At 38.7% G+C, this 27418-nt stretch overlaps 1 protein-coding gene across 5 annotated transcripts in view; it reads left to right on the top strand.

The window, feature by feature from the left end:
• Nucleotides 1-27418, top strand: part of MNS1 (meiosis specific nuclear structural 1) — a 132683-nt gene that overhangs the window by 8756 nt on the left and 96509 nt on the right. For all 5 annotated transcript variants that reach the window (XM_086321113.1, XM_086321119.1, XM_086321112.1 and 2 more), the window contains exon 3: nt 873-1023. The gene's annotated coding sequence lies outside the window, so the exon portion shown is untranslated. The remainder of the gene's footprint in view (nt 1-872; nt 1024-27418) is intronic.

Raw genomic sequence — 27418 nt, 5'->3', positions numbered from 1 at the left:
AAGGCTAGAGGGGTGACTTCTTTGCTGTAATCTGCCACAAAGTCCTCATATTTGAACATACAAGGGCAGCAACCTCTGGTCACCTGGCCTGACAATGTGACCGCCCTGGAAACCAGTGGTCACAGACCACCCAGCTTCAGGCCAAGTCACTGGACAGGGTTTCACTGGTCTTTGTCTACTCCCGGCTCCAAGAAACCACACGAGCTCACAGTTAAGACTCAGGAGATATTCATGGACAAAGAGGACATAAAATATACAGACATAAGTACTTAATATTGATCTCCTCAAAAGAGGTTTAACATTAGTAAAAAAAAAAAAAAAAGAGAGACTAAAAATAATTTTCCTTTTAGAAATTGTCCTGTGGAAGCATTTGAATGTATGATAAAGAATAGCCTTCTCAATCTACTAAGCAAATGTTGTAGAATCTGTGAACCCAAGGCTAACACCCTGGAAGCTTTCTCTCCAGTCTGCAGGCCTTGGCTCCCTCTAGTGTCCCTGACTCAGCCTTTGTTTCAGGCTTAAAATGCCCAAGACCTAAGGAGTCTCTTTATATGGAGATTCAAAGGCAAGTTCAAGGAAATTCTCTTCCTCTTAACCTTCCATGGCATCTCTTGACCAAGTTTATCTCCTCCCTCCATGCATTCCTTTGTTGTTTTCCCTTGCTTACAATTAACATTTTATTCTGTTTATAATTCTTTCATGTGTAGTATTGTCTTGACCCCTGCCCCCCAAATGTGTCTGCAATTTCAGGCATGCAATAAGTAATACTTTAAATTTGGGCATCAAAATAGTAGAGTCTAGGAAAGCTGATATAGCTTCTCTCTTAGAATGGGAAATGGATCCAGAGAATTGATGCTGTATTTACTCCACAGGTGTCTAAGGAAACTTTCAAGGCACTGTGCCATGCCCTGTGCAGGAGACAGAGGTTCTCAAGAGAGGGGCCTGGCTCTCCTGGACCTTTCACTGAGGCATGGAAAATAGGATGCATGCCCTAATCACCAAGGGAGGGAACCCAAGAGGAAGGTAAGAAGCATGAGGGGGTCTCAGGTGAGGGAGTGATGGTCTCCTGGGGGACTTGGTGGTTTTACAGAGAAGGTGTCACTTGAGCTCTGTCTTGAAGTATTTGGATATGAGGGGATAGAGGGATAGTGTGGTGGTGTGAAAGCACATTCAGGAAAGGAAACAGAAGGAAAATATAAGAAACTAGGACTGGAATGCCTCAAGGTCAAATAATAGCAGACCTTGAATGCAAGCCAAGAAGCCTGCATTCTAATGAGTAAGCAAGAAGCGTTATGAAGGAATAACTTCATAAAAATGGAAACTTCTTGAACATGTTTTGAACTCTTTCAAAAGTGAATTTTCCATCCTCAGAGGTTTAAGTACCAATTGGATGTACTTTTATCCAGTTTATGATTATCCTCTTCTGATTTATAGAGATTCATAAAGGAGATTCATGCATAGACCAGGTAACTGTTGTGGTTACTGTTGATTGAGATTACAGACTCAGGATTTTGGAACTAGAAAGTGACCCTAACATCATAGGAGGGGAAACTGAATTTCTTTGTGTATTTAGTAAGCGCTAAATGTATACTTCCACAATTAATGAATGACATGAAGAGAGTTGTGCTTTGTGTGTGTGTACTAAGTCGTTTTAGTCATGTCTGACTCTCTGTGACCCTGTGGACTGTAGCCCACCAGGCTCTTCTGTCCATGGGATTCTCCAGGCAAGAATATTGGAGTAGGTTGCCATGTCTTCCTCCAGAAGATCTTCCTGACCCAACAATCGAACCCTGTCTTATATCTCCTGCATTGGCAGGCAGATTCTTTTTGTATTTAGTAGGTGCTAAATGTCTGCTTCCACAATTAATGAATGATATAAACAGAGTTGTGCTTTAGGAAAAGGAATTCGGCAGCAAGGTTTAAACTATATTAGCAAGAAGGGAGAGACTGGATATACAGAAACTGGTTAGGACACTATTATTCATTTTCAAGGCCTAAACTAGATTAGTGGAAATGGGAATGAAGATAGACATTGTGGATGTAGAATCAAGATGACTACTTTGTTGCAATTATTTGTGACTTGCTTCCTCAGCAGACTGAAAATTCCATGGGAGCAAGAAGCATATCTTATTTTACTCTCTGTCCCCTCTGCCTAACACTAGCACATGTAAGTGCTCAATAGGTATTGAATGAGTTTGTGGAGTCAGTGTTGACTGGCTGTGTGAGCAAGTAGTTGAGATGGTATTATTTGATGGTCTCTGGATACACAAGCTTCTGGACAAGGGGCAGCCAGGGTCTCTGGATCTGAGCCCAGGACTTGGGTGGGGCAGAGCAGACACAGGGGGCAAAAGTGTCTCTCCTGCCTCACTCTCCAGTCTGTCTAATCTATGCTGGGCAGGCCTCCATCTCCACAACCCCACCAGAACTTTTCACCTTTAGGGCACCCCATCCTTGCCCTGTCTTCCTTCTTTGACTTTGCTGCTCATTAGCATTTGACACAGTTAACCATTTCATTCCTGGAACATTCCCTTCACTTAACTTCTAAGGCATTACTTTCCTGGTTTTCTTCCTACCTTGCTGATGGCCCCCTCCATTCTAATCATTTTATTCCTAATCATTTGAATCAATGGTTCTCAACCTGAACTGCACATAAGAATCACTAGGAGCTTTTAAAACTGTAGACTTACTCTAGCTGCACCCCCAGACCAATTAAATCAGAATCTTTGAGAAATGAGTCCAAGTCCAATTCTTATTTAAAGTTCTCCTGATGATTCCAGTGCCATAAACTCTTGTTCCAAATATTAGCATTCCTCAGAGCTTAATCCTAAATCTCTTTCTTTTTTTTAAATTTTATTTTATTTTAAAACTTTACATAATTGTATTAGTTTTGCCAAATATCGAAATGAATCCGCCACAGGTATACATGTGTTCCCCATCCTGAACCCTCCTCCCTCCTCCCTCCCCATACCATCCCTCTGGGTCGTCCCAGTGCACCAACCCCAAGCATCCAGTATCGTGCATTGAACCTGGACTGGCATCTCGTTTCATACATGATATTTTACATGTTTCAATGCTATTCTCCCAAATCTTCCCACCCTCTCCCTCTCCCTCAGAGTCCATAAGACTGTTCTATACATCACTGTCTCTTTTGCTGTCTCATACACAGGGTTATTGTTACCATCTTTCTAAATTCCATATATATGTGTTAGTATACTGTATTGGTGTTTTTCCTTCTGGCTTACTTCACTCTGTGTAATAGGCTCCAGTTTCATTCACCTCATTAGAACTGATTCAAATGTATTCTTTTTAATGGCTGAGTAATACTCCATTGTGTATATGTACCACAGCTTTCTTATCCATTCATCTGCTGATGGACATCTAGGTTGCTTCCATGTCCTGGCTATTATAAACAGTGCTGCGAGGAACATTGGGGTACACGTGTCTCTTTCCCTTCTGGTCTCCTCAGTGTGTATGCCCAGCAGTGGGATTGCTGGATCATAAGGCAGTTCTATTTCCAGTTTTTTAAGGAATCTCCACACTGTTCTCCATAGTGGCTGTACTAGTTTGCATTCCCACCAACAGTGTAATAGGGTTCCCTTTTCTCCACACCCTCTCCAGCATTTATTATTTGCAGACTTTTGGATCACAGCCATTCTGACTGGTGTGAGATGGTACCTCATAGTGGTTTTGATTTGCATTTCTCTGATAATGAGTGATGTTGAGCATCTTTTCATGTGTTTGTTAGCCATCTGTATGTCTTCTTTGGAGAAATGTCTATTTAGTTCTTTGGCCCATTTTTTGATTGGGTCATTTATTTTTCTGGAGTTGAGCTGTAGGAGTTGCTTGTATATTTTTGAGATTAGTTGTTTGTCAGTTGCTTCATTTGCTATTATTTTCTCCCATTCTGAAGGCTGTCTTTTCACCTTGCTAATAGTTTCCTTTGATGTGCAGAAGCTTTTACGGTTAATTAGGTCCCATTTGTTTATTTTTGCTTTTATTTCCAATATTCTGGGAGGTGGGTCATAGAGGATCCTGCTGTGATGTATGTCGGAGAGGGTTTTGCCTATGTTCTCCTCTAGGAGTTTTATAGTTTCTGGTCTTACGTTTAGATCTTTAATCCATTTTGAGTTTATTTTTGTGTATGGTGTTAGAAAGTGTTCTAGTTTCTCTTTCTACTTCTGGGTTTAGTCTTAGTCCCGTGCGATTCATGAGAATCCTTATCATGTTGACATGTAGATCTATATTTACAGCCCCAACTTCTCTCTTGACTGATAGGTGTGTATGTGTAACTGTCAACTCAAGAGCTCCACTGGGGTATAGACATCTCAAATTTAACAGGTCCAAATAGGACTTTTGATTTTTCATGGCTTCCAATTCTATTCCTCCCCAGCATCCTCCAACCCAGTCGATGGCATCATTGTTCATCCAGCTGTGCTGGCAAAGAAAACTTGGGAGGTATCCTTGAGTAAATGCTTTTTTTGTCGTTCCCCACATCTAACCCATCATCAAGTCCTGACAGTTTATTTCTAAAATACATTCTAGACCCAACCAGTTCCCATCACTTCTGCTACCACCATTCTCAACTCTCACTGCTCCACAGCCATGGCTTCCTGACTGTTCTCCCTGACTTCACTCTTGCAGTTTCATAGCGCAACAGCCCTTAGAGGACTCTACAAAAACTTACATCATGTCGTATTTCTTCCTATTTAAAAATCTGTCCAGTGGCTTCCTATTACATTTATTTATTTTTTAAACAAACAAATGTTTGTTTATTTATTTGGCTGTGCCGGTTTGTTAGTTGTGGTTTGTAAACTCTTAGTTGTGGCATGTGGGATCTAGTTCCCTGACCTGGGATCGATCCTGGGAACCCTGCATTGGGAGGGTGGATTCTTAGCCCCTGGACCACCAGGGAAGTCCATTTCCTATTACATTTAGAACAAAATTCAAAGTCTTTGGTCTAGCCCTCGATGTTCTTTGTGATCTGACCTTTCCAACCCCTCCCTCCCTCTCTGCTTCATTTGCTCCATTTGCTCCATTCCTGGTGTACCTCCTTTTTGTTGTTTGTGGAATATAGCCTTTGCATCGGATGGTCTTTACCTAAAGCTTCACATGGCCTGATATTTACTGTTCAGATCTCTGCTCACAAGCTGTCTCTATTTTTTTGTTTTTTGTTTTATTTATTTTTAATTTTATTTTGTTTTTAAACTTTACAATATTGTATTGGTTTTGCCAAATATCGAAATGAATCCGCCACAGGTATACATGTGTTCCCCATCCTGAACCCTCCTCCCTCCTCCCTCCCCATACCATCCCTCTGGGTCGTCCCAGTGCACCAGCCCCAAGGATCCAGTATCGTGCATCGAACCTGGACTGGCAACTCGTTCCATATATGATATTATACATATTTCAATGCCATTCTCCCAAATCATCCCACCCACTCCCTCTCCCACAGAGTCCAAAAGACTGTTCTATACATCAGTGTCTCTTCTGCTGTCTCGTATACAGGGTTATTGTTACCATCTTTCTAAATTCCATATATATGCGTTAGTATACTGTATTGGTGTTTTTCTTTCTGGCTTACTTCATTCTGTATAATAGGCTCCAGTTTCATCCACCTCATTAGAACTGATTCAAATGTATTCTTTTTAATGGCTGAGTAATACTCCATTGTGTATATGTACCACAACTTTCTTATCCATTCATCTGCTGTTGGACATCTAGGTTGCTTCCACATCCTGGCTATTATAAACAGTCCTGCGATGAACATCGGGGTACACGTGTCTCTTTCCCTTTTGGTTTCCTCAGTGTGTATGCCCAGCAGTGGGATTGCTGGGTCATAAGGCAGTTCTATTCCCAGTTTTTTAAGGAATCTCCACACTGTTCTCCATAGTGGCTGTACTAGTTTGCATTCCCACCAACAGTGTAATAGGGTTCCCTTTTCTCCACACCCTCTCCAGCATTTATTGCTTGTAGACTTTTGGATCACAGCCATTCTGACTGGCATGAAATGGTACCTCATAGTGGTTTTGATTTGCATTTCTCTGATAATGAGTGATGTTGAGCATCTTTTCATGTGTTTGTTAGCCATCTGTATGTCTTCTTTGGAGAAATGTCTATTTAGTTCTTCGGCCCATTTTTTTGATTGGGTCATTTATTTTTCTGGAATTGAGCTGTAGGAGTTGCTTGTATATTTTTGAGATTAGTTGTTTGTCAATTGCTTCATTTGCTATTATTTTCTCCCATTCTGAAGGCTGTCTTTTCACCTTGCTTATAGTTTCCTTTGTTGTGCAGAAGCTTTTAAGTTTAATTAGGTCCCATTTGTTTATTTTTGCTTTTATTTCCAATATTCTGGGAGGTGGGTCATAGAGGATCCTGCTGTGATGTATGTCGGAGAGTGTTTTGCCTATGTTCTCCTCTAGGAGTTTTATAGTTTCTGGTCTTAAGTTTAGATTTTTTAACCATTTTGAGTTTATTTTTGTGTATGGTGTTAGAGAGTGCTCTAGTTTCATTCTTTACAAGTGGTTGACCAGTTTTCCCAGCACCACTTGTTAAAGAGATTGTCTTTAATCCATTGTATATTCTTGCCTCCTTTGTCAAAGATAAGGTGTCCATATGTGCGTGGATTTATCTCTGGGCTTTCTATTTTGTTCCATTGATCTATATTTCTGTCTTTGTGCCAGTACCATACTGTCTTGATGACTGTGGCTTTGTAGTAGAGCCTGAAGTCAGGTAGGTTGATTCCTCCAGTTCCATTCTTGTTTCTCAAGATCGCTTTGGCTATTTGAGGTTTTTTGTATTTCCATACAAATTGTGAAATTATTTGTTCTAGCTCTGTGAAGAATACCGTTGGTAGCTTGACAGGGATTGCATTGAATCTATAAATTGCTTTGGGTAGTATACTCATTTTCACTATATTGATTCTTCCAATCCATGAACATGGTATATTTCTCCATCTATTAGTGTCCTCTTTGATTTCTTTCACCAGTGTTTTATAGTTTTCTATATATAGGTCTTTAGTTTCTTTAGGTAGATATATTCCTAAGTATTTTATTCTTTTCGTTGCAATAGTGAATGGAATTGTTTCATTAATTTCTCTATTTTCTCGTTATTAGTGTATAGGAATGCAAGGGATTTCTGTGTGTTGATTTTATATCCTGCAACTTTACTATAATCATTGATTAGTTCTAGTAATTTTCTGGTGGAGTCTTTAGGGTTTTCTATGTAGAGGATCGTGTCATCTGCAAACAGTGAAAGTTTTACTTCTTCTTTTCCAATTTGGATCCTTTTATTTCTTTTTTTGCTCTGATTGCTGTGGCCATAACTTCCAAAACTATGTTGAATAGTAATGGTGAAAGTGGGAACCCTTGTCTTCTTCCTGACTTTAGAGGAAATGCTTTCAATTTTTCACCATTGAGGATAATGTTTGCTGTGGGTTTGTCATATAGAGCTTTCATTATGTTGAGGTATGTCCCTTCTATTCCTGCTTTCTGGAGAGTTTTTATCATAAATGGATGTTGAATTTTGTCAAAGGCTTTCTCTGCATCTATTGAGATAATCATATGGTTTTTATTTTTCAATTTGTTAATGTGGTGTATTACATTGATTGATTTGTGGATATTGAAGAATCCTTGCATCCCTGGGATAAAGCCCACTTGGTCATGGTGTATGATCTTTCTAATGTGTTGTTGGATTCTGATTGCTAGAATTTTGTTAAGGATTTTTGCATCTGTGTTCATCAGTGATATTGGCCTGTAGTTTTCTTTTTTTGTGGGATCTTTGTCAGGTTTTGGTATTAGGGTGATGGTGGCCTACTAAAGGATATTCTCTAGACAGGAAACACAAAAATGGTGTATAAATTCGAACCCAAAACAATAAAGTAAATGGCAATGGGATCATACTTATCAATAATTACCTTAAACATAAATGGGTTGAATGCCCCAACCAAAAGACAAAGACTAGCTGAATGGATACAAAAACAAGACCCCTACATATGCTGTCTACAAGAGACCCACCTCAAAACAGGGGACACATACAGACTGAAAGTGAAGGACTGGAAAAAGATTTTCCATGCAAATAGGGACCAAAAGAAAGCAGGAGTACCAATACTCATATCAGATAAAATAGACTTTAAAACAAAGGCTGTGAAAAGAGACAAAGATGGTCACTACATAATGATCAAAGGATCAATCCAAGAAGAAGATATAACAATTATAAATATATATGCACCCAACATAGGAGCACTGCAATATGTAAGACAAATGCTAACAAGTATGAAAGGAGAAATTAACAATAACACAATAATAGTGGGAGACTTTAATACCCCACTCACACCTATGGATAATCAACTAAACAGAAAATTAACAAGGAAACACAAACTTTAAATGATACAATAGACCAGTTAGACCTAATTGATATCTATAGGACATTTCATCCCAAAACAATGAATTTCACCTTTTTCTCAAGCACACATGGAACCTTCTCCAGGATAGATCACATCCTGGGCCATAAATCTAGCCTTGGTAAGTTCAAAAAAATTGAAATCATTCCAAGCATCTTTTCTGACCACAATGCAGTAAGATTAGATGTCAATTACAGGAGAAAAACTATTAAAAATTCCAACATATGGAGGCTGAACAACACGCTGCTGAATAACCAACAAATCACAGAAGAAATCAAAAAAGAAATCAAAATTTGCATAGAAACGAATGAAAATGAAAACACAACAACCCAAAACCTGTAGGACACTGTAAATGCAGTCCTAAGGGGAAAGTTCATAGCAATACAGGCATACCTCAAGAAACAAGAAAAAAGTCAAATAAATAACCTAACTCTACACCTAAAGCAACTAGAAAAGGAAGAAATGAAGAACCCCAGGGTTAGTAGAAGGAAAGAAATCTTAAAAATTAGAGCAGAAATAAATGCAAAAGAAACAAAAGAGACCATAGCAAAAATCAACAAAGCCAAAAGCTGGTTCTTTGAAAGGATAAATAAAATGGACAAACCATTAGCCAGACTCATCAAGAAACAAAGGGAGAAAAATCAAATCAATAAAATTAGGAATGAAAATGGAAAGATCACAACAGACAACACAGAAATACAAAGGATCATAAGAGACTACTATCAACAATTATATGCCAATAAAATGGACAACGTGGAAGAAATGGACAAATTCTTAGAAAAGTACAACTTTCCAAAACTGGACCAGGAAGAAATAGAAAATCTTAACAGACCCATCACAAGCATGGAAATTGAAACTGTAATCAGAAATCTTCCAGCAAACAAAAGCCCAGGTCCAGACAGCTTCACAGCTGAATTCTACCAAAAATTTAGAGAAGAGCTAACACCTATCCTACTCAAACTCTTCCAGAAAGTTGCAGAGGAAGGTAAACAAGCTGTCTCTTTAGAAGAATGTTCACTGACCTAGTTTCTCACAGCTAAAATAGTCAACATCCTTACTCCTAGTGGTCCTCCATCTTTTAACCTTGCTTTAGTCTCTTCTTAGCTTTTATTATGATCTGAAATTTTGTTTTTGTTTATTTCTGTCTCTCCCTAATAGAAGACAGGTGACTTGTCTGCTTTGTTTATTACCGCTAGGTTCTCAGTAATTATCTGTTGAATGAATTGTTAAATCTAGGCTTGAAATTCAAACTGATAGTGAAGTAGCCTGTACTACCAAGCTGTCACTGTGAGGTAGATGAATAATCACAGCATGAGGTATAACTAATTAAAGACTCTATCAAAGGTGTTTTAGGAGAGTATATGGCTTAGCCTATAGCAGACTATCTGCCTTATATTTCCTTCCTTCCTCTAGTCAAGGTGTTTGAAACTCTTCTATTGGCAACTCAGATTCATGTCTCTACATTGAAAGCTTTTCACCTTCTCTTGAATTCTCTACCAGAATTCAAATGCTTTCAACATTTGGCTAGTAAAAGAATAAAGAAGGAAGATTTTCTGAGACACCAGACCAAGATAGCGACTAAGAATAGAGGGAAGGCAAATGATGGTCATACTAAATTTTCTTCACCGTGCCATCATGGCTTTGACAGAGTCCGTGGAGGGAATCAGTCCTGTAGAAAGCCGGATGGCTTTAGGCCTTGACAAAAAACTTTCCCATTGGGTTCGAATGGGACTAGCAAACTCCTAATTTCTCTCTTTCCTTTGTACTTCTTATTCCAATCCTCAGTATAATCTCCTGCATGTGGGGACTCGACAGTTTTGTATTCTATCCTCCTGATTGTTTTTCTGTCACAATAAATGAAGCAACCCAACCTATATCAATGAGAAAAGTGATTTTTAAATGCCTAAACAATACATTATAGTATTCTTAAATGCTAATTAAAAACATATTTCCTTATAAGGTAATATTTATATTTTAATAACACATTAGAAACAAAGAATTTAATTTCTCTAGTATTCAAATTTGGGTTCCCTGAGAAGCAGACTCAGAGACAAAGGTTGGCATGCAGAGCATGTATCAGGGATCACTCTTGGGATTGACGTTTGTGGAAGGGAAGGAGGCAGGACTAGGCAGAGTGAAAAGTGAGCTCAACCGCCACAAGGGCCTCAACTCAGGCCCTGGAGAGCTTCTCAGAAGAGCGGGGAAGGCCCTTTAGAGTTGACTCTCTTTGTAGTGATGAGGTGGGGCTTTCATACTCCCACATCAGGCAGACATTAGATGCAAGCTGGTCCCCTAAGAGAGAGGGCACACTGTGGCCAAGGACAAGTTCCCGAGGGGACTGACAGCTGAGGGTTATCTAGTGACAGCACTCCTAGCATCTAGGAAAATAAAGTCCTTAGACCGGAAGACAGATCTGGGCAACACGACACAGCATCCATTACATCTACTGTTTTCATGTTGATGTCACTTTTTGGTCTCTAACACTATTCTGGGTATCTATTGCAAAGCAACTGGGCCTTAGAAAGCATCACTACGAACAAAGCTAGTGGAGGTGATAGAATTCCAGTTGAGCTATTCCAAATCCTAAAAGATGATACTGTGAAAGTGCTTCACTCAATATGCCAGCAAATTTGGAAAACTCAGCAGTGGCCACAGGACTGGAAAAGGTCAGTTTTCATTCCAATCCCAAAGAAAGGCAATGCCAAAGAATGCTCAAACTACCGCACAATTGCACTCATCTCACACTCTAGTAAAGTAATGCTTAAAATTCTCCAAGCCAGGCTTCAGCAATATGTGAACCGTGAACTTCCTGATGTTCAAGCTGGTCTTAGAAAAGGCAGAGGAACCAGAGATCAAATTGCCAACATCCGCTGGATCGTGGAAAAAGCAAGAGAGTTCCAGAAAAACATCTATTTCTGCTTTATTGACTATGCCAAAGCCTTTGACTGTGTGGATCACAATAAACTGTGGAAAATTCTGAAAGAGATGGGAATACCAGACCATCTGATCTGCCTCTTGAGAAATCTGTATGCAGGTCACGAAGCAAAAGTTAGAACTGGACATGGAACAACAGACTTGTTCCAAATAGGAAAAGGAGTACATCAAGGCTATATATTGTCACCCTGTTTATTTAACTTACATGCAAAGTACATCATGAGAAACGCTGGACTGGAAGAAACACAAGCTGGAATCAAGATTGCTGGGAGAAATATCAATAACCTCAGATATGCAGATGACACCACCCTATGGCAGAAAGTGAAGAGGAACTAAAAAGCCTCTTGATGAAGGTGAAAGTGGAGAGTGAAAAAGTTGGCTTAATGCTCAACATTCAGAAAACGAAGATCATGGCATCTGGTCCCATCACTTCATGGGAAATAGATGGGGAAACAGTGGAAACAGTGTCAGACTTTATTTTCCTGGGCTCCAAAATCACTGCAGATGGTGACTGCAGCCATGAAATTAAAAGATGCTTACTCCTTGGAAGGAAAGTTATGACCAACCTAGATAACATATTCAAAAGCAGAGACATGCTCTGCCAACAAAGGTCCGTCTAGTCAAGGCTATGGTTTTTCCTGTGGTCATGTTTGGATGTGAGAGTTGGACTGTGAAGAAGGCTGAGTGCCAAAGAATTGATGCTTTTGAACTGTGGTGTTGGAGAAGACTCTTGAGAGTCCCTTGGACTGCAAGGAGATCCAACCAGTCCATTCTGAAGGAGATCAGCCCTGGGATTTCTTTGGAAGGAATGATGCTAAAGCTGAAACTCCAGTACTTTGGCCACCTCATGTGAAGAGTTGACTTATTGGAAAAGACTGATGCTGGGAGGGATTGGGGGCAAGAGGAGAAGGGGACGACAGAGAATGAGATGGCTGGATGGCATCACTGACTTGACGGACATGAGTCTGAATGAACTCCGGGAGTTGATGATGGACAGGGAGGCCTGGCGTGCTGTGATTCATGGGTTCGCAAAGAGTCAGACACGACTGAGCGACTGATCTGATCTGATCTGATTGCAAAGCAGTAGGATTACTTAGGTACTAAGAATCTCCATTGAGTTGGCGTTACTATTGAGGAATCTTTTCTTGTTAATGCTGTGCTTCTGAAATACTTTCATATTTCTGTCTACTCATACCATATACATATGCAGATAAGATTGTTGGTTTTTTATGATTTTGTCATTCTTTTTTTTTTTTTTGACAGAGAAGGGTTTATTGCTTGGGCCAAGAAGGGAGAATAGTCAATTCATACTCAGAAGAACTCAAATCCCTGGTGGTTTTCAGAGAAGAGGGTTTTTGGGGTTTTTCTGTTTGTTTGTTTTGGTTTTAGTTATTTGTTTTTGGCTGCACTGGGTCTTTGTTGCTTTGCATGGACTTTCTCTAGTTGCACAGAGTAGGGGCTACTCTTTGTTGCAGTGCAAGGGTTTCTCGTGGTGGCTTCTCTTGTTGCGGGACACAGGCTCTAGGCATGAGTGGTGGATCTTGTCATTCTTATTTAACATTTTGGGAAGCATTCACAGGATGTACTGGGTCCTCACATTGTTTCTTGGCCATCTGTATTGGTCAGTCTGGATTAAAAAGGTAAGATTTGACTCTTACTAATCCTGCAGTCTCATTTGAATCTGTATCCCAGAAGTTTTCTTTAAAATAAATAAATGAACAAAATAAACCTCTCAGTCTGATGCTGGAGGAACTACTTATTCAGGCTTCCCATTATAGTTTTGTCTGTGTAAGGACTGTAGATAGAGGCCCTGAGTAAGCATATTTGAGAATTAATGTGTTCTGTGGCTCAGAAGTGGGAAATAAAATTGAGATGGCCCACGTGGTTTTTTTCCCACATGGGGGGAAAAAATGATTCTTATTATGTAAGTGAGGCAATAAGGACCCATGATTGTTGGCTTTATTGCTCAGGTGAAGCCTGTGGACAAAGACAAAAGGACCCTGTTTCTACTACAGTTTTTCAAAATGGCAAATTTGGTCTCTGAAATGAGACTAAATTATAACTTGTTCATTTCTGCAAAAACATGGACATGAAAGAGCAAAGTTATACTTAGTAAATCTGACATATGTTCAAGCAAGCACTGAGCAGATAATAGATTCCTATTAGAGATGGTCTGTTGCTGCTGTTAAGTCACTTCAGTAGTGTCCGACTCTGTGTGACCCCATAGACGGCAGCCCACCAGGCTCCTCTGTCCATGGATTCTCCAGACAAGAATACTGGAGTGGGCTGCCATTTCTTCTCCCAGTTTACTGCTAGGCAGGCTCTACTCAGTGTTTTTGTGTGGATGACAATAGGGTCCAATGGCTTGACATGTGACTCCGACTCCTGGCTTCATCATTTAGTAGCTGTATTATGTTAGGCATCCTAAATTATCTGCTTTGATCTTCCTCTCTAAATTTATAGTGACCATAGTGCCTACTCCTGGAGTTAAAGTGATTAAGCAGTACATATAAGGTGCTGATGGTACCTAGTAAAACCAGTAAATATTAGGTATTTTTATTTTCTAGGAGTGAATTTAGAGGTATAAGGTTGAGAGTCACTTGGACAATTTTAGGACAAAGAGAGGGGTGGATAGATGTTTACTGAGTTGATAATTCTCTTTTTTGTTGTCTGAAAAAGTTTTTGTTTCTCCTTCACTCTTTTAATGTTAAGTGAATCCCGTTTATTTACATAATACATATTTTGCCATGCAGCTCACTGAATTGCACTCAGTGTAACAACAACAAGGACAAGCACTATCTATTTGAAAATGGTTTTCTAGAGAAAGATAATTCTTTTAAATGAGTTAACTACAACCTTACAACTCACTATAGACAATTTTAAAAAGCCATGAATAGATAATTCTTTGACTATTTTATTCCTTCTAATTTATTTCTTGATTGTAAATAAAGTAAGTACATTAAGTAAGTAAAACAGCAACAAAGAAGTTTCCATGCAGAGTTAAAACCAATAAGATAGATTCCCTCTTTAAAGCTAAATGCAGCTATGAGAGCTACACCTACAGATTAGATAATTTATTGGTAACAAAGGTAGTATTAAATGTTAAATTAGGAGTGGCCATTGCTGTCTCTGAAAATCCAGGCATAGCTATTTCTGTCAACCACAAAGATATGTCAGTTAAGGAATTGGATTTTCCTACATCAAAATGCCTTCTCTAGCTGAGCAGAACAAGATGTGGACTCAGCAAACTCAGCAAACCATTTTTCTCAAAGAAAGCATTAAAAAAACTTTAACACAATTTCAAATTTTGATCTGATAGCCAACCTAGGCCAACTTAGGCTCTGCCCATCTAAGGTATTAATAACTGGGCAGGAAGAATGGGTCTCTGTGAAATCTAAAACAATTGTAGCATTCTTATACCATGATCTAAGTATTTTAAGTTTAATGTTTAACTTCTATGTTAGAAGACCTATTGATTTTCATGTGTGAGAAAAGTGTCTCTTAAATACCATATAGTTTTTTTCCGGTTGAACATGCCCCATGTTTGATTATCAACAAGTATTTACTGTATGCCTACTATGAACCAATTATATACTGGGTGGATGTTCTGAGTAGGGATAAAAAGGGAATTAAAAAGATTAATAGGCAAATGTCTTTCAAAAAACTATTGAAAATGTGCATTATTTTTATACTTTACATTCATGAGTCTGAGTGAACTCAACTCTTTGTTTCCTTAAAAGCCACATCTCCATGGTATTTTGGTAAAATTTCCATTATCTCTGACAAGCATCCACTTGACACATTTGTTAAGTGATACTGAAGATTGCTGTAGTCAGTAGGGAGGACAGTAATTCTAAGGGCAAGCTGATGACTAGTAACGTAGTTTCTCTTATTAGAAGAAAGTTAGTTACAGGTATAAACTCAGACTGAATGAATGATACAGTCTGTTTTCTAGACATCAGGCTTTAAGAAAGGTTTGAGGAGTTAAGCTTTATTTATTTAAAATGAAACACAAGAAAATCAAGCTGCAATAATCAGAAAAAGGAAAAATGGAATAGTTAGAGGAGGGAAGTTAAAATAAAAACCATTGCATCTCTCTGAAATTATAACTACGTTGGTAAAGGGTTTGGTATCTTGCCCACTACAGGTGAGAATAATTTCTAAAATATAAAGTCAAGGTTTCTCTGAAGGCATCTGGAAAGATTAGCATTCAGTAGAATTGAAAGTAATCAAGCTTTGGTTTTTAATTTCTATTTCATTCCACTATTGCTTCTTCCATCTCACTTCCTTCTCTATCTTTAATGTTTATTTTTATTTATTTGGCTGTGCCAGGTCTGAGTTGTGGCATGCAGGATCTTTGATCTTCACTGTGGCACATGATCTTTAGTTGCAGTATGTGGGATCTAGTCCCCTGACGAGGAATTAGACCTGGACCCCAGACACTGGGAGCTTGAAATCCTAGCCACTGGATCACCAGGGAAGTCTCCATCCTACTTCCTTTCACCTAAGGAAATCTCAATTTATTTTGGCTTCTCTGTGAAGACTGTGAGAGGGATGTGAGGGGCTCTACCCATAATTTCCTGAATCAGACCATCTGGAGGGTGTAATTCATTCACCTGCACATTTTTTGGTAGTGAAATAAATGCAACATATTTTAAACATTTTTAGTGTACAGTTCATTGGCATTAAGTGTATTCACATCATTGTATAACCATTGCATCATCCATTTCCCAAACTCTTCTTCTTGTGAAACCGAAAGTCTGTGCCAAGTAAACAGTAACTACCCACTCTTGTCTCCTGCCCCATGCCCTGGCACCCCTCCCATATCCTAACCCTGGCTTTATGACTGTCACTCTTCTAGGTATCATACACAAGTGAAATCAGATCGTATTTGTCTTTTTGTGCCGGGCTTATTTCACTTAGGACAATGTCTTGAAGATTCATCCATGTTGTAGCATGTGTCAGAGTTTCATTTCTTTTTTAAGGGTGGATAACATGCCCTTGATTTAGGTCATACCTGAATGGTCTAGTGGTTTTCCTTACTTTCTTCAATGTAAGTCTGAATTTGCCAATAAGGAGTTCATGATCTGAGCCACAGTCAGCTCCCGGTCTTGTTTTTGCTGACTGTATAGAGTTTCTCCATCTTTGGCTGCAAAGAATATAATCAATATGATTTCGGTGTTGACCATCTGGTGATGTCCATGTGTAGAGTCTTCTCTTGTGTTATTGGAAGAGCGTGTTTGCTATGACCAGTGGGCTCTCTTGGCAAAACTCTATTAGCCTTTGCCCTGCTTCATTCTGTACTCCAAGGCCAAATTTGCCCATTACTCCAGGTGTTTCTTGATTTTCTACTTTTGCATTCCAGTCCCCTCTAATGAAAAGGACATCTTTCTTAGGTGTTAGTTCTAAAAGGTCTTATAGGTCTTCATAGAACCATTCAACTTCAGCTTCTTCAGCGTTACTGGTTGGGGCATAGGCTTGGATCACCGTGATATTGAATGGTTTACCTTGGAAACGAACAGAGATCATTCTGTGGTTTTTGAGATTTCATGCAAAGATGGGCTCGATAAAAGACAGAAATGGTATGGACCTAACAGAAGCATAAGATATTAAGAAGAGGTGGCAAGAATACACAGAAGAACTGTACAGAAAACATCTTCACGACCCAGATAATCATGATGGTGTGATCACTCACCTAGAGCCAGACATCCTGGAATGTGAAGTCAAATGGGCCTTAGAAAGCATCACTACAAACAAAGCTAGTGGAGGTGATGGAATTCCAGTGGAGCTATTTCAAATCCTGAAAGATGATGCTGTGAAAGTGCTGCACTCAATATGCCAACAAATTTGGAAAACTCAGCAGTGGCCACAGGACTGGAAAAGATCAGTTTTCATTCCAGTCCCAAAGAGAGGCAATGCCAAAGAATGCTCAAACTACCGCACAATTGCATTCATCTCACACGCTAGTAAAGAAATGCTCAAAATTCTCCAAGCCAGGCTTCAGCAATACGTGAACCGTGAATTTCCAGATGTTCAAGCTGGTTTTAGAAAAGGCAGAGGAACCAGAGATCAAATTGCCAACATCTGCTGGATCATGGAAAAAGCAAGAGAGTTCCAGAAAAGCATCTATTTCTGGTTTATTGACTATGCCAAAGCCTTTGACTGTGTGGATCACAATAAACTGTGGAAAATTCTTAAAGAGATGGGAATACCAAACCACCTTACTTGCCTCTTGAGAAACCTATATGCAGGTCAGGAAGCAACAGTTAGAACCGGACATGGAACAACAGACTGGTTCCAAATAGGAAAAGGAGTATGTCAAGGCTGTATATTGTCACCCTCCTTATTTAACTTATATGCAGAGTACATCATGAGAAACGCTGGGCTGGAGAAAGCACAAGCTGGAATCAAGATTGCTGGGAGAAATATCAATAACCTCAGATAAGCAGATAACACCACCCTATGGCAGAAAGTGAAGAGGAACTAAAAAGCCTCTTGATGAAGGTGAAAGAGGAGAGTGAAAAAGTTGGCTTAAAGCTCAACATTCAGAAAACTAAGATCATGGCATCTGGTCCTATCACTTCATGGGAAATAGATGGGGAAACAGTGGAAACAGTGTCAGACTTTATTTTGGGGGGCTTCAAAATCACCGCAGATGGTGATTGCAGCCATGAAATTAAAAGATGCTTACTCCTTGGAAGGAAAGTTATGACCAACCTAGATAGCATATTGAAAAGCAGAGACATTACTTTGCCAACAAAGATCTGTCTAGTCAAGGCTATGGTTTTTCCAGTGGTTATGTATGGGTGTGAGAGTTGGACTGTGAAGAAAGCTGAGCACTGAAGAATTGATGCTTTTGAACTGTGGTGTTGGAGAGACTCTTTCGAGTCCCTTGGACTGTAAGGAGATCCAATCAGTCCATTGTAAAGGAGACCAATCCTAGGTGTTCATTGGAAGGACTGATGCTGAGGCTAAAAATTCCAATACTTTGGCTACTTCATGTGAAGAGTTGACTCATTGGAAAAGACCCTGATGCTGGGAGGGACTGGGGGCAGGAGGAGAAGGGGCCAACAGAGGATGAGATGCCTGGATGACATCACTGACGCGATGCACATGGGTTTGGGTGAACTCCGGGAGTTGGTGATGGACAGGGGGCCTGGCGTGTTGCAATTCAAGGGGACGCAAAGAGTCGGACACGACTGAGCGACTGAACTAAACTGAATATGCCCTTGAGTGTACATATCACATTTTGTTTACTCATTCATGCATCCATGGTCAGTTGGGTTGCTTTCACCTTTTGACTTTTTTGAATAATGCTGCTATGAATTTGGGTGTACAAATTTCTTCAAGACTTGCTTTCAATCATTTTGGGTATATGCCCAGAAGTAGGATTGCTGGATTGTATGGTAATTCTATTTTAATGTTTTAATAAAGAATCAAACTGTTTTTCATAGCAGCTACACCATTTATATTCCCACCAACATGAGCTCTGACTTGCCACATCCTCGCCAACAATGGTTGTTTTCCTATTTTGTTTTTTTAAATAGTAGTTACCCTAGTGGATGTGAGGGCGTATCACACTGTGGTTTTGATTTGCGTTTCCCTAATGGTTAGTAATGCTGAGGGTCTTTTCCTGTACTTGTTGGCCATTTGTATCTCCTTGGAGAAGTATCTATTCAAATTATTTGCCCATTTAAAAAATTGGTTGGGTTGTGTTATGGTTGTTGAATTGCAAGAGTTCTCTATATATTCTGGATATTGACCCCTTATCAGATAGATGATTTGTAAATATTTTCTCCTATTCTCTGTATTGCCTTTTCACTCTGTTGATAGTGTCTTTTGATGCACAGATTTTTATTTTGATGTAGTCAGTTTATCTATTTTTTCTTTGGTTACCTGGGCTTTTGACGTCATGTCCAAGAAAAAATTGCCAAATCTGCTGTCATAAACCTTTTACCCTATGTTTTCTTCTATGAATTTTACAGTTTTAGCTCTTAGGTTTAGGTCTTAGGTTCATTTTGGATTAAGTTTTGTATATGATGATGGAAGGATCCAATTAATAAAACTGCATTCTCATTCAAGACTAAAACTCTTCACAAACAAAATAAAACACCTACAGTGTGAAAACCAGTTTTCAATATGCAACTTTTACGTTACAGAATATGCAGTACAGTCTCTGTTAAAATCTTTATATATGTGGGTGATTCACCAAGGTGTTAATAGTCATAATCTCTGGGTGAAGAAATATAGTGTTGTGTTCTTATATTTAGTTATCTATATCCTTATGTTCTAACAATATACATATAATGCTTTTGTGATAATAAAGCAACAAACAAAATATTGTGCCAACATCATACTTAGAGATAAGATGTCAAGCCTGTAAGTTAAGGTTGCCACTGGTAGTTCTTCTAGTTGATATTTGATTGTAGGTTCGGGTCAGTTCAATAAGGATAGAAAAAATTTTAATGGTTTAAGGAAAGGAAAAACATAAATATGAAAACTTAAGGGGATCCACAGATAAATGATAAGAATTACAAGTGGATTCAGCAAGACTAGTGGATATAAAGTCAATATGCAGAAATGTTTTGCATTCCTATACAACAGCAATAAGCAGAACATTTTGTAAAAGATACAGGGATGGATGTCTGTCTCTGCCTCCAGATTTACTATTCACTCTTATCCATGGTTGGTAATGACTTATTGACTTGTGATGAGAGGCTTCTCATTAACCAGTGGGAGATCAAGGAAGGGTAAAGAAGATGGGTTTTATATTGCCTCACCTCTTCTCCCTGTGATATTGTTCCTGGCTGACTGTATACCTTGACCAGAGATGCCAGCTCCCATCAGGAGCTCTGTCCGTGGAGCAGTTTTTGGCTCTGGGTTCTAGAAAATTGCCTCCTCCTCTTGCCTGTAGGTTTAGAAGTGGTAACAGTTCCCCTTGATACTGAATAATTTCTGGCTTCCCTTAACCCTGCTTGTATCTTTGTAAATTACCCAAATGAGGGCACTGTTTCCTACTTGAACCTTAAATGATATAGATATTATTTGTGGCAGCAACAAAGTAATGAGGAACAAACCTAACAAAAAGAGGCATGAAATCTTTATAAAGAAAATTACAAAACTTAATAAAAGATTTCTTAAAAGACATTATAAAGATGTACCATGTACTAGGATGGCAAGGCATACTCTCATAGAGATGTTGGGTTTTCTCCAAATTGATCCATAGATTATATGGAATTCCAGTCAAATTCCAAATAGTTTTATTTTTTCATGAAACTTGGAAAGGAAATCTAAATTTATATATACAAATTGAGGACAAATAATAGCCAAGAAAGTTTTAAAAACAGCAAATCTGGTAAAGTATTATTATAATTCTATATAATTTTACATTAAAGTATTATTAGAAACATACAGTAATTAAAACCATGAAATTGGTGCATTGTAAATTATTAGGTAAAGATTGTGATGCTGAGACAATGATTATCCATATGGACAAAAGAATAATAAAATTGTGTACTTATGTAACATAAAAAGAGATGTAAATCCTAGCTGAATTATAGATGGTTTATGAAAAGTTTTATGAACTTACATCATTAAAGGATTGCTTAAATAAGGCAACCCCCCACCCCCCCATAAGAAATATAGGAAATAATTGATAAATTTGACTGTAGTAGATTTAAAATTTCTGGCATTAAAAAGGATTTTAGAGCAAGTAAAAATATAAGCCATAGCTTGGAGAAAACAAAGTAGATGTACATGTCCTACCGTGGAGTAATCTCACAAACATGATGTGGAACTAAAAGCAATGTGCAGAAGTATGGCTGTTTTATCATTAAAGTATGCAAAATAATATTACATATTTTTTAGAGGTAGATTCCTGGTATTAGGAGTGTAAGACCTACATGAGAATGGTAAATGCTATTAAATGCAGTGTTATCTCAAGAAGGAAGAAGGATGCAAGTACACAAAACACCTTCCATAGTTTTTCTTATGTTGAGTTATGAAAACTTGGGTGTCATATTATTCTCCATACTTTTCTGTATGTCAGGATTATTACCATTGCAAGTAGCAGTGATATAAAAGTAGAAACTAGATATCAGAAGTCAAAGTTCTATAAATTAAATGTTATGGGATTTAATTTTTAAAATCTAAATTAGTTACTAACTAATATTTAAAGGAAAATAGGAAAATATAGCATTGTCTAAATAAAAAGATGTCAAAAGGGGATAACATTAACTGGAGATCAAAAAAAAATTTTTTTTTTGCTAGAAAATTAACCAACATCTTTTCTACTAATAATTCAGTGTTGACCCAAGGTAAAGGCTATGTAAAGAAACACAGAAGCCAAAAAAGAAAAAGAAACACATGGAATTAGCTGAAGTAGGTGTGGGCAGAAATAAAATCCCTGATCAGATGTCCTTGAGCACTTCAGAAATCGGTTAAGAGTTTCACAAAACCACTATCAATTTATAAAACTCTGGTAGAGTGTCTGATGAGATTCTTAATGCAGAAAAATGTCAGCACAAGGACTTTTTTTAATGGAAAAGAATGGCCTTAGTGTTATGATATGTCTGTCAGGTCAAATTCCTTGCCCAGAATGCTGTTGAACCTGTTGTGAAAGCATTAATTTGTAAATCTTAAAAAATAGTGCTGGACTTAAAGTCAACATGAGTTGGTGAAGATTAAAATCTGTCAGTTGAGTAATTTTCTTCTGTGATGGGTCTGTTAAAGGGCAGCAACAGTGTAATTAATTGCTTGAGGCTGAGAAACTCAATTAATCTCTAAGTTGACTTTTATTTCATATACTGTTAGAGCTAGAAGAGGCCTCAAGGATCATCTACCCCACTCTCTTTGTTTTATAGATGAGGAAACACACATCAGGGAGGTTAAATGACTTGTTCAAGGTCAAAGATTTGTCTTTGCCACTGCATCCTGTAAATAAGTTCAGTTGCTTTCGTGAGTTTATAGTTGCTTTTATGAGTTTCTTTGCAAGTGATCATGAAATACTATTTGATTTGGCATTTTTTTGGCCATGCCATGAAGCTTGCAAGATTTTAGTTCCCCAACCAGGGATCGAACTTGTGCCCCTTGCATTAGAAGCACAGAGTCTTAACCACTGGACTGCAGAGAAGTCCAAAATATTGTGTGAACACGGTTTTCTTCTGATAGTTCATCTCATAAATATCTCCTTAAAAGAGTTTCTAAGCCTCAGTTTTTAAGATTTAAAGCCTGTTTCATAATACTTATGCAGCAAAGGGGTGTGGGGAGGGGCAGACGGTGTCCCAGTCTGCACACTGAACAGGGGAACCCTGGAAACCAAGGACAGCCCTTTTGTGGACTTGTGGAAAGACAAGGGTCTCCATTTGATAGGGTGAATGACACCTAGTCCTGACGGTAACTTGCAGGCCATGCCATTCCCCAAGGATACTATGGGCCTGATTGTAAGATGTAAGTAGAGAAAGCTGGTGTGTAGAGTATTTTTGGAGCCTGGAGGGCTACATCCCATAGGTTCACAAAGAGTCAGACACGACTGAAGTGACTTAGCCCATACACACTACATGAATAGGGTAGCAGTGACAAGAAAGATAACCTGTAAGAAGATCAGCAGATGGGACAGCTACTGAAATGTGGGAAGCATGGTGGCATGCCGTTGTCACTGTGGCAGGACTCAGTATGACAATGCTCTCCTGAAGCTGCTCCCAGACAATGCCTGAGTATTTTGAACCCAGCATGGGAAACCTCTGATGTAAAGTCTTTGCTTGGGGACTGGCAGAGACTCTCAGTTGTGCTACAGTTTGAGGCTCCTCCAGTCTTGCTTATTCTCTCCTTTTACAGGTGTCAGACCTGTAACAGTTCTGAAGCCTCTCGCTGCTTCCCTCTACTTCCCTTCCTCCTTCATCCTTTATAGACCCTTCCCAAAATAAATGTCTTGACCAACCAATTCTGTCTTGCCATCTGCATCTCAGAAGACCCCAGTTGATGCAGAGTGTAGTTATTGCCCTGGTTGATGCCACAGAGGGATAAAAAATAACTTGAAAAAGAATTAGGATTCTACTCTGCTGGTGAGGGTTTCATAGTAATGGTTTCTCTTTGGTTGTTGTAGTTCCCTTTATTACAATTCGTTAACTCTGCTCCTTTGTGGGAAACAAAAATCCATGTTTCACAGATGCTAACATATACTTTCTTTTTTCATTTTAACCTTTCTAAAATTGGGATAGCTCTTAAAATTGACAATGTGCCAATTTAACTGGAAGAGCTTTTTCTTCTTTACTGATGAATAAAATAACAGTGCATCCTACCATTGATGTGTCACAGATTCAATAAAATATATTAGCTTGGTTCAGGTCATCAGATGCCAGGAACTATAATGGATTTTGAAGAACTCAGGGGCTGGATTAGCCTTAGAGGGTTGTAATTTTGCTATTTCTTAGGTATACGTACAAGGAAAGGAAAACCCTAAGGAACAGGATTGTATTATGAAGAGCTGTACAGCAGATAATTGTGGCCATGGATGAATTAATATAGAAATAACTAGAGATCCAATGAAACATCGAGCAATCACAGAACACAAGGCAATATGTTCTTTCACTCTGGCTCTATCTACTCTTATTCTTCCTTTTCTGGCTGCTTTTATGACTGGTATTTCCTCGTAGGCCAGAGTCACCTTGGTTTTCCAGTTGTTCTGTCTCCCGTTAGTACCTTATACACTGAAACCTATGATAATAAAGGTTTTCCCGTTTATGTGTTGAACCCCAAGTTGGTATGTGGGCAAGAAACACTGCACGGAAGACCAGACAAATTCAAGCTTACCAGCAGTCTCTAAGAAGAAAGGTTAGATGAAAGGATCTGGTGCCTGGATTCCCATAAATGTATCTGTTTATCTAGAATTGGATTCCTTGGCACCGACTGCTTCTAAAATTAGGACTGAAACCATTGTTTCCTTTCTCTACAGACACAGCCTTTATGCCTATGAGTTTCCCCTAGCACTCTCCATATTTCCAAAGTGGGGAAGGCTCTGCCTCTGAAAAAAAACATAATTGTTATTCCTTATGTGAACACAGATCAACCAGTACTGGGTACTCAGTAGTTACTATTCTTGTTCCATAAATACTGTGTAGAATATAAATTGTATAATGTGTATACCACTAGTATATTACATATTTTATTGTGTGTAAATTAAAAGTATATAATTTATGATGTATTGCTAACACGTGTGTTTTATTATAGTAATAAGTTATAATGCAAAACTGAAGGCTAGGTTCGCATAGGAAAGAATAAATGAGGATCACTGATACATAATTCATAATCATTGAAAGGATTGGTATAGTTTGTGGAAAACATTCCATAAAATGCAAAACTTGCTGTAATTCAGAAGTGAAGAGAATCTCCCTAAGATTAGAAAAGAGAGGCAATGTGATCTAATTCCGTTTTTAAACTTCTTTGACCTTGACCCATTAAATAAGAAACACATTTTAGGTTATGATCCAGTTTATATACATCCATTCTTTCTTTCAATAACTAAAACGTTTCACAAAACAAAACAACAGTACTAGATTTGATGCACTCGAATATTTTCTATGCTATTCTATTTTTATTTAAATACTATTTGTGATCCACAGTTTGAAAAATACTGAGCTCATGAAAAGAGCATAAGCTGGGGAGACAGACTGGGTACAAAAACTCTGTCCCAGTACGGGCCCTTTTTGTGAACTTGGCAAGTTGTTTCTTTTGAACCTTTTTTTGGTAAAATGAACTGGGTTGTTCTGATGATTATAGACAATTATATACGAAGTGACTGGCATATAGTAGATGGTCAATAGATGATAAGGTAGCAGGATAATACTTCTGATATTGACTGTTTTCCACTGCATTTCCTTATACATGTTGCCATCTATTACCTTAAGGTGGCCCAGTAATAAAGAATCCACCTGCAATGCCAGAGACACAGGCAACGCAGGTTCGATCCCTGGGTTGGAAAATCCTCTGGAGGAGGATGGCAACCCACTCCAGTATTCTTGCCAGGAAAATCTAATGGGCAGAGGAGCCTGGCAGACTGCAGTCCATAGCGTCACAAAAGAGCCAGACATGATTGACGTGACTGAGCACAAGCACAGGGTTGTTACAGAATTTCTGGCCCCTTCTTTTCTGTTAGCTGTATCACTTGATTGATACAGCTTCTCTCTTTCTCTTTCCCTCTCACACTCCCTGCTCCTCTCTCACCTCTGGGAATGGAGAAGCCGGGCTGGGTCTGAAGGCAGAACTATGGAAATATCCTTGTACTTATACTTCTCTGCCTGGCTCCAAGGGCTCACAGCCAGCTTGGGCCCTTTGACTACCTCAGCAGGTAGCTCCCTTCTTCATCTGCCATTCCCCTGGAGGGTGGTTGAGTCCCTCTTCTTCTCCCAGGACCTTAGAATTACTCCTTGGGTTTCAAGTGTCCAGTCATTCTCCTTTCCTGTGAGGGTGCTTCCCACGAACCACCTCTCCCTGGCCTGCTCTCCAGTGCTCTGGACACACCTACCTTTCTCTAGCTACATAGCTGATGTGCTATTATGTACTTAAATCATTCCTTTATATTTCAACCACCCCTGATTTTTTGCCAAATTTAGAAAATTTTACAGTGAATTTGGGGTATCCCTGGTGGCTCAGTGGTAAAGAATCCATCTGCCAATGCGGGAGATGGGGTTTGATCCCTGAGTAGGGAAGATTTCCTGCAGAAGGAAATAGCAACTCACTCCTGTATTCTTGCCTGGAAAATCCCATGGACAGAGGAGCCTGGCAGGCTACAGTCCATAGGACTGCAAAAGAGTCAGACATGACTTAGCAACTAAATACCACCATCAACAACAGTGAATTTAGTGATGCATTTAGTGGTTTATGATTTTGGATCTTACTAATTTTTAATTAGAAAAAATTGCCATAAATGTACCAAATTTGATCAAAATTTCTCACTTTTTTTAAAGTTAAGGCATGAAAAAAATACCTTTATAAAGGTAATTTATGTACATATGTATTAGTGATACATATATTTTAAAAAATCATTAAGAGCTTTATAATTTAGAAGGGAATGCCTCTGCCGTTCACAGTGAGTTAAGTGTGGTCATCTTTCCTTTACCACTAACAAAATTATAGCCTCTGTGCAGCACAGGACAAATTCCTAGGTAACTGTTACTTAGTATCACAAGTTTTATATTCTGTTTATGTATACGTGATTTTTAATATATTCCTGTCCCTTCTTTTACTACTAATTTACATCACTTTCATTCAATTCTGTGCCTATACCTATTTGGCTCCACTTTGCTTTTCTCCTATGCTTAGAATTTGATATTACAAGTGCATAAAAAAGGACAGTTGAGGCAATTGTCTGAGTGAAGGTGATATTTTTCCAATTATATGATATTTTAAGTGAGAGTGACTTTTTACAAAATTACTCAGGTAAACTGTGTTCACATCCACAAAGAATAAGCCTTCTTTCTTTGTAGTGTTCCCCAGCCCTGGAAATGAGTGTATAACAATTCTGCAGTTATTTTCCAGTTTTGCTTGAGAATTCACCAAGTCAGCACCTTCCTGGCCCCTGTACACTTGGTGAGGGTACCTGAGCAGGAGTAAAAGTGGGAGAGCAGGAGAGGAAGAGACCCACTCCTCTAGGTTTAAATGAGGCAACAAATAAGCCATTTAATAGTGCCCTTCCCCCACCAAAAATGATTTGGCACTTTATCCCATCATCACATGGTCAATGTGAGTCCCAGGTTATGGTGGCTAAAATACCCAGAAATAGATTTCATTGTCTCAATGAAACAATCAGGTTCAACATATGGAAGCTGGCCTATTCTGAAGCAACCAGAAAGTAGTCATTTCCTAACTGCATATAAAGGAGAGAAAAAGTACAAAAGGAAGTTACATACAATGAAACCATTAAATGTAGATTTGCCACAAGGCAAGATGGTAATGCTTGAACATTATGAAGAGCAAAAACTGCACAAACACATTATATTTTAAACACTTCATCTATTTAACAAACTATGTACACTCTTTAGCTAAATGAGATGAATTGAGATTCAAGAGGCAGCACCGTACTGGCAAATC

This window comes from Bos grunniens, chromosome 10, assembly GCF_055505025.1.
Source record: "Bos grunniens cultivar Pamir isolate PY7600 chromosome 10, Bosgru_T2T1.0, whole genome shotgun sequence".
Taxonomy (NCBI): Eukaryota; Metazoa; Chordata; class Mammalia; order Artiodactyla; family Bovidae; genus Bos; species Bos grunniens.
The sequence above is the reverse complement of the archived record's forward strand: the minus strand, read 5'-3'. Positions and strand labels throughout refer to the sequence as shown.